Here is an 8,564-nt window from a genome sequence, read left to right as displayed (position 1 = left end):
GATGCCGTTTTTGAACCTTTTGAAAACAAACACCAAAAAGAAGGGGAAACATGGGGACAACACGAAGGCTACTGTTCCTCACCCATTTACACAGGATTGACAGGCAAAATCGCATGTCCTCAACATATCCACTACGCAAATAGAGGTGAAAGCTTTTTCGAGAACAGTCTATTCGAATACGCAGGTCTCGTCAAAGTAGTGGCAAAGTCACATTCTCAATTAGCGAAACCAACACTGCAGTGCGACGCCGAAACACTACAATCTCCACATTCGGTAGACTATGACCTTACGATGCATGAAGAAAAAATTAGACATCAAGGCCGCAAATCTAACGGAACATTCCCCTTCGACGCTCGCCACCCTCTATTTGACTCCCATGACCAACAGATTCGTTCGAAACATGTAATTCCTATTGCGATTGGTGTTCCTCCATGCCCACCTGGAAAACGAAATAACACTATGACCGACGCTTGGATTCATCAAGCCCGTAAATTTGCAGAATACATTCTCACTCTATTTCGTCCGTGGAAAGACGACAATGGACGTTTGCCTGGACAACTCACCTGGAAAGCACTCTACGAATTCCTCGACCAACTCCGCAACAATCTCCACGGCAAAGAACAATCAATGTTAAGTCGCATCCGTATGGCATGGATTGGAAACGTATCCCGCGGTTTACGAATGAACTCCATCAAAAGAGTAGCTGCAACCCACTACAGAATGAGAAACGCAACAGTGCTGGGCAAACCAGACGGAACATCTGCTATCGTTCAAACCACCACTCAAGACGCACAAGGATGCAATTTCGAAGTCGACACCGCCGTAATGGACGGAGACTACAGTAAAGACCGACGATTCCAACAAAACTATGCACGCACAGCAATAGATATTCTACGCATGGAAGCAGCAGGAGACGATTTAATTCAACGGAAAAATCAAAAAGAGCTTGATTTCCACCAAGCGACGCTGAACCAATTACGTTTGATTATGGGACGTGACGCAGCAGTAACCATTCAATCCCCATTATCAGAAACCACAGTGCGACGTCTGCTCTACACAACAGCACCGGAAAACACTTCTTTCGAAAAAATCATCACCCAACTGTCTTCACCGATGCCATCTGTACAGCAAATCGATAATGCACACACCAGTTCCCAGCAGAACGGTGCAACAACCGACAGCCAGCACAAACCAAAAGACGATCCAAAAGACGCAACTATCGATTCCATGAACGACGGGCAAAAAAAAGTTTATCGAACAATCGATGACTACTTGCACGCAGAAGCTGCTAGCCGAAAAGCCAATAGTTGCAAACCAGAACCTCCTCGTCTGTTCATCGACGGCGGACCGGGAACAGGGAAAACATATCTAATCAATTGTATCAAACAGAACGCTGAAAAATTGGGTCTGTCTGTCATGACATGTGCCTACACTGGCAGTGCGGTGGATAATCTTCCCAAAGGCGCACGATCAATTCACAGCATGTTCGGTTTCAGAGTTGCAGATCCGCACGCGGCCACAGATTACAAAATGGGACCAACGCAAAAAAAAACTTATCGATCTTCGCAAAAACGTAAACCTTGAAACAGTTTGCATGTACCTACGTCAGTTCAAAATATTTAGGACGAATAGAAAAAAGACTTCGAGAAATCATGGCCGAAAAAAACCTCCCGTTTGGAGGATTAGCGGTGCTCATTGTGGGAGACATGTTCCAATTTCCACCAGTGGACGGAACAGCACTCTACACCTCGACGGCAGATTTGTACCTTCGCAACAGAAAGCTTGATCCCGCAACAACTGCTGGCGTCCAATATTTCGTTACTTTCCGCAGAATAATACTTCAGCAGCAAATGAGATTCACCAACGACGCCAAACACATGACTTTAATAAATAAGCTGCGTCAAGAAAATCCACCCATGTCAGAGATTTTAGTTGAGATAGAAAATGACTACCAGGTCCTGTCAAGAGAGCTGGCTCAATCAGATCCGTTGTTCGCTTTAAGCCCCATCGTCGTTACCAGCAACAACGAAGGCACGAGCATCAACAAATCTCAATCGAGTACTTTCGCTCTCAAAAACAACACGCGTCGTTTCTCTTGGCAAGAAACTGTATTCGGATAAAACATCTCGGAAACAGAAGTAAAGCAAAGTGAAATCAATTCGCTCTACCTGCACGACGACAGCCTGACTAGGTATTTCGTTGAAAACGCTCCTAGGTTCATCACGGAAAACATCAAACCGGAAAGAGGTCTCGTCAACAGCACAGCAGTTACCTACCACTTACTCGTTCTAAACGACGACGAAGATCGTGAACGCATCGCAGAACAGCTCATGTGCTCAGCTTCCAAGGAGGACATTGCATTACAGTACCCTCCAAAATACATCAACGTTTGCGTAGACAACGCAAACAAAGATGATTTCGTTGACATGACCGTCGTCCCCGATCAAGTGATTATCCCCATCACTGTTTTAGACAAAGGAACGCCTCATAAAGGCTACGTTTCCTCAAAACCACAAATGATAACCTTTTCTTCCCGCAGTCACAACGTAGATTTACAATTCTGTAAAACTTTTCATTAAGTGCAAGGGAAAACTTGTCAAAGAGTAACGGTGGACCTGAACGAGCGGCGATTCCGGCCAAACGTCTCCTACAGCGGACTACTAGTATCGCTGTCAAGAGTGAAACATCACCTCCACTGGTGCAGAATGCCAAATCAACCAGGCACAACAGGACTGAGCTACCTTAAAAACATCAAACCGCATACAGATTTAATTAAATGGCTTCATTCATATGATTGTTACGGTAACTGGACTAAAGAATTGTGCCTCTTCCCTTCTGTTCAGCAGCTACCTCAATCAATTATCGAAACCAAAAGAAAACGAAAGTCACAAAAGTATTCGCTAAATGAACCTTCTTCCCTCATCAAAAAAAGATGTTTATAACAAAAGCACACCATCGGTAATAAGAACTAACTTGATTTAAAACTTCACACGTTAATCAAATCTTTTTTATTTTACACCAGGGAAAAGAGAACGTACGAAAGCGACTGCAAAACGAGAAAACCACCTACTTAGAAAAAATAGAAAGCGATTAGCTAATTTTCATAACGTACAATATTCCCTGTAATTGAACTTGATTGAAGATTTTAAACCGATTACACCCTACTATAACTAACTTACACAACATCATCACATTACTTTTAACCCACACAACTTAATACTTACTACGATACTCTAAACTGTAATCCACCAACTTCAAAACCGATCACAGCTATTCAATCAACCACTACATTTCTTTCGGAATTAGACCATGGGATTAAAATTACCTTCAACAACTCCAAATGGAAAGAAACAAAACAGGGAATCCCATTCATCTGAAATAAGCAAGCAACCATTGGAAATGAACACAATCAATCTTTATTCAGTTGAAATAGCACAGTCCAACAAACACAAACATTTCTATATTCCTTAACACATGTTGAACATGCGTTACACCGTCTTTTTCATTGAAACATTAATTTTCAAATTCCGTACATGAGCTCACACAACTGTAATGAAAATAATCATTACTAAACCATGTCAGCTTTGCTTTAAAAGAAGTATATCTGCGCAATCATTACCTCATTTTGGAACATCCATTTTCTTTCCAGAAACTGGACATAAAACGCGATCCTCTGAACTACTTTCGTTTCTGTCGACAACAGAAAGAGACACCACTCCACAACTACCACCTAAAATAACTTGAAAGGAAAATTTTAATATATACAGCCGCTGAAAACGCTGCCAACATTTAACACACCTTGTTTATCCTTATCGCCATCCTTCACACAGACTTCATCGGCTCCTTCAACAACCTACAAAACTAATGGCAACTCTTTCTCACCACTACCTTCCTCCACTTTAGACGTTACTTACCAGCATTACACTCACCAACTTGCTCACTACTATCACCTTCCTTCATCATCCAAATAGCATGAGCTTCCGGTAACAACTCTTTCACCTACAACACCCCCAGCCCAAAAAGGTAATAAATACAACAATTCCATGTGATATCAATGAAAACAAACCACAAATGAGGAATCATCAAAAAGAGGACCAATCCAATCTTGGGTTCCTTCCACTCGCCTTTCAATCTTCACCCCTTTGATAGCCACAATTGAATCTTCCTGAATTCCAGATCGCCCAAAACAATGTCCACGACGGAAACCCATGCCTGAAATAAGCAACTAATCAAACATATCATAAAGATAAACAATCACAAATGAAACATTATAAGACGAATATTCGGGTTTCATTGGTACAGCCAATAGTCATTTTCACCAACATGTTATCACAAAACGATTCATGAACAACGCTGGTAGTCATGCCACCAATATCACAAACATATCCAAATGTATCTGAAAATCAAAATCTTTCTATAACAACCATACAATTTTGAAAACATTCTCTATTTATACAATACCTATTACTTGACCATCATTGATTGATGCAATGCTTTCCAACGGCACAAACTTATACACCATGTCAGGTACACCTCCTTTGGAATTCAAAGTGATCTAGAAAAAATTCAAACTAATAATACAAATTAAACGTAAAATCAAACACCATCAGAAATGAAAAATTAATAAATTACACTTGAATGAGCATCAGTTTTCAAATAAAATTGATTTTCAATCATCCACGAATAACTTGACTCACGACCACCTTTCCTAACAACCACACCATTTTTCAACATGTAGCTTTTCCCAATCTAAATAGAAATAACGGTCATTACAACAACAGAAAAATAATACTATGTCTTAAATAAACTGTACCTCTAACAAACCGAAATACTCTTCCCCTTTGCTCCCCATGGCCGTCAACTTGAAAAAAGAACATGATACGTCCATACAACAAACAATAAGAATTCTGTACCTCCCGTCAGGAGAATCTTTCAACAGAGTGTCACAACACAAAAACAAAATGTCCCACTCTTTCATCGACTCTGTTATCTGACTAAAATTTACTTCTTTAAATTCCGAAACAGGCGTATCTCTACTGTGCTTTTTCTTCTGGGCCCACGAAGATGAGCAAGCAGCAGGACGTTTACTTGATCGGTCCATGACTAACAACAGATCAGAGCACACTTAGTCATTTACAAAAACAGACCACCCAAGATACAAAACTTTTCTTTAAAAACGTAACACCAACGAAAACAAACGTAGTCCGATCGAACGTTAAATTTAGTGGTCTACGAGATTTTGCAATTTTTATATTATTATTTAATTCTAAATTACAAAATAATTTATTTAACTGATATTTATTCTTCAATTAACAATCACGATTTTGTTTTTGATCGTCTAGGCGGTCTAGCGTCTACGCCCTCTAAATTAAGCTAAATTAAAAATGCGTTTTGAAATTTCTCGGCCTTGTATGAAAAAGAAACCACCTACCGGGAATAATACTACTCTAAAAGGCAATTCACACTTATATCAATTGCCACAACGACAGCCAAAATAAATAACATCAGCATTATATTATGAAAATAATTTATTTTAATTCTTCATACAACCAACAAAAATTAAACCGCTTCAATCCCTTTACTTTACTTCACACCAATCAGATCGACCAGATACGTTTTAAACTGTCAGTTTCCCAAGTTCCACATTTAAAAGCCAGAGGGCACACAACAAAACAAGAACAAAAAATTTTGAACAAACTTCAACCTAGTAGCAACTAACTAAACAAAACCTAAATCCCGAAGGCGCCCAAGGGGCTTTATCAAAAAAAGTAAAGTATAGTATAAAATAGTTCAACGAAGTATAGTTTAGCATTGTTGCAATGTGTTCGGCCGGCGAGCGGATTCGGCCAAGCACTTGAACTTAATAAATAAATAAATAATAAAAAGAGGAAACACAATAGATAGGGTACTCACATATATTAAACACTACACGGAAGTGGCCAGGCAAACGCCGCAACCCTTTCTTAAACGACTCAAACGAACGTAAGAGTCTTACAGTGTGTTACACACACACACATACGTACGCCTCCGACAGGAGACAGGACAAGTGACGACAAGAGAGACAAGTGACGACTAACGCCCCTTTTCGTTCGCTGGCCAGCTTACGAGACCGTCACGACCTCACTCGGCAACACAACACAGGCCCTCAGGGCCATTAATTACACACATACAGATACACAGATGGGGTGAGGAGACGGAAATCACAAAGGGTACTGAGACGGGCGGACCGTCTGCAACATTCGGCCCTTCCTGACTCGATTTGCCACACACCAACAACCCAAAAAAAGTAAACAACAACAAAAACTATATACACATGACAAGCGGAACTCTGAAACTTGTCAAATCGAAATAACATTGACCAAAAAATAAATAAATAAATAAATAAATAAATAAAAAAAAAAAAAAAAACGAGAATGAACTTAAACTTATCCTTTCTTTTCCCTGACTCCACCCCACCCCAAAAAAATTAAGGCGGGACGAGATGAAAAGTGAATAGAGAAAACTGGACAAAACACACACACACACACACAAAAACAAAAAAAAAAGAAAAAAAAAAGAAAAGGAAAAAAAAAAAACGAAAAATAGTCGTTGGTAAGGGGGATATACAGAAATCATGCAACGAAATTCTTCATCCAGCTCGGACGAACTACTTTTCTTCCGGCTCTCGTTGTTGTCGGCTGGGGTGGGGTTTCGATTACTTCCGGCGGGTTGATTTGGATAGGAGTGGGTTGAAAGGACACTGGATGTGCAACTGGTGCTTCTTTTCCAGCCGGTTGGCCTGATGACGGCTGGATTGTACTCGATTCTTCTGGTTCATCTGGCCAATCGTCCCACTCAGCGTCATCTCTCGGGTGAAATTTACGGATTTGCACAACATGCGCGTTGAAACGGCGAAATCTCTTTTTCTTTCGCTGGGCCGGCAAATCTTCCACCAGATAAGTTGTTGGGCACACTTTCTTGACAACTTGAAACGGACCAACGTATTTTGGAAGAAGTTTTTTCGTTTTTCCTTTCTTCTTTAGTTTACGTCGGACGAGCACTAATTCACCAGGGTCTTTCACGACACGACGCCTGAGATCCACTATGCGTTTCACTTTTTCTTGTTTCCCAATGATGTTCAACCGGGCAGCTTTTCTCAGTTCTTCAACTCGAGACAGGAACACGTTGACAGGTTCTGGTCGTTCTTTCGGCCACGGGAATTCATTTTCAAGCGTGGTGAACGGTAGACGGCCATAAACCAACTGGAACGGTGAGATCTCGGTCGTACTCTGCCTTGCAGTGTTGATAGCAAAGACGGCTGCTGGTAGATGACGATCCCAGTCGTCATGCTCAACGTTCACGTAGGCTGCCAACGCCAGAGTCATCGTCCTATTAACACGCTCAACAAGTCCAGACGTCTGGGGATGCTCTGCCGTCGCGAATACATGGTCGGTTCGCCACTCGTGGACTTTTTCTTCCATTAGATGAGATGAGAACGCCGTACCTTGATCACTGATGATTCTAGTCGTACCACCATGACGAAAGTTGATGTGATCTTTGACGAATTCAGCTACTAATGCGGTTGAAGTGTCTGTCACCGCCACTGCTTCGACATACTTTGTCAAGTAATCAATCGCCATCAGAATGTGCTTTTTCCCATCGGACGTTGCTTTGAATGGGCCAAGATGATCCATACCAATGGTGTGAAACGGACGATCAGGGGGTGGAATTGGTTGGAGTTGCCCAGCGGGGAAACCAGGGATACATTTGTGAAATTGACAATAATTACAAGAAGATACATATTTTCGAACACTGGCCCGAAATTTTGGCCACCAATAACGTTCAGAGACCCGTGCAACCGTTTTATCTATTCCCATATGACTGGAGGAGGGATCATCGTGACAAAACTCAATTATTTTTCTTCTTAAAATTGATGGGACACATAAAAAAAATTTACGACCCTGGGAGGGATTCCTTCTATACAAAACTTTCCCATGAATTTTAAATTGCTCAGAAAATTTTTCTGGTATTTTTGAATTCAAGGAGGTAATAATAGGTCGCAATTGGCTATCCAACTGTTGTTGAAATGCCAATTCAGCGTTACTCATGCCTACTGGCCTTCTACTGTCAAAAAACAAACTACATGACCGATCGCGGAGCCACTGGTTCCAATACAGGATTCATCAGGGTTACGCGATAGGGCATCAGCCACACAATTATCTACACCTTTAACGTGGCGAATTTCAAAATCAAACTCTTGAAGAGACAAAATCCACCTGGCGAATTTGCCAGTTACTTCTTTCTTTGACCATAGCCACCGAACAGCAGAACTGTCGGTACAAATTGAAAAACGTCGACCATACACATAATGTCGTAACTTTTTTACGGCCCACACGATCACTAAACACTCTAACTCATTTGCATGGTACTTACTCTCCGCTTCAGTTAATCTTCGGCTGATGTATGCAACTGGACGACGTCCCTCACCGGAATCTTGAGTTAAAACGGCCCCAAGGCCTACTAGGCTAGCATCTGTTTGTAGACATACATCAATATTTTCATCAAAATGTGCCAGCACCGGAGCC

The 8,564-nt window shown here is 41.2% G+C and overlaps 1 long non-coding RNA gene across 3 annotated transcripts; it reads right to left on the bottom strand.

Moving 5' to 3' along the window:
• Positions 1 to 3,419: 3,419 nt before the first annotated feature.
• On the bottom strand, positions 3,420 to 5,690 carry LOC116924957. Of its 3 annotated transcripts, none has more exons than XR_006647933.1 (7): positions 4,814 to 5,690; positions 4,633 to 4,749; positions 4,462 to 4,571; positions 4,067 to 4,396; positions 3,799 to 3,999; positions 3,620 to 3,739; positions 3,420 to 3,547 (listed from the first exon to the last, which is right to left on the bottom strand). It is a non-coding gene; the product is annotated as an uncharacterized LOC116924957 (long non-coding RNA). The 3 variants fall into 3 exon arrangements; XR_006647931.1 differs by having other exon boundaries at positions 4,462 to 4,555; positions 4,814 to 5,685; XR_006647932.1 differs by having other exon boundaries at positions 3,620 to 3,730; positions 4,462 to 4,555; positions 4,814 to 5,685.
• Between the last annotated feature and the right edge of the window lie 2,874 nt (positions 5,691 to 8,564).

This window comes from Daphnia magna, linkage group LG6, assembly GCF_020631705.1.
Source record: "Daphnia magna isolate NIES linkage group LG6, ASM2063170v1.1, whole genome shotgun sequence".
Taxonomy (NCBI): domain Eukaryota; kingdom Metazoa; phylum Arthropoda; class Branchiopoda; order Diplostraca; family Daphniidae; genus Daphnia; species Daphnia magna.
This window is presented reverse-complemented; position numbering and strand designations above follow the sequence as displayed.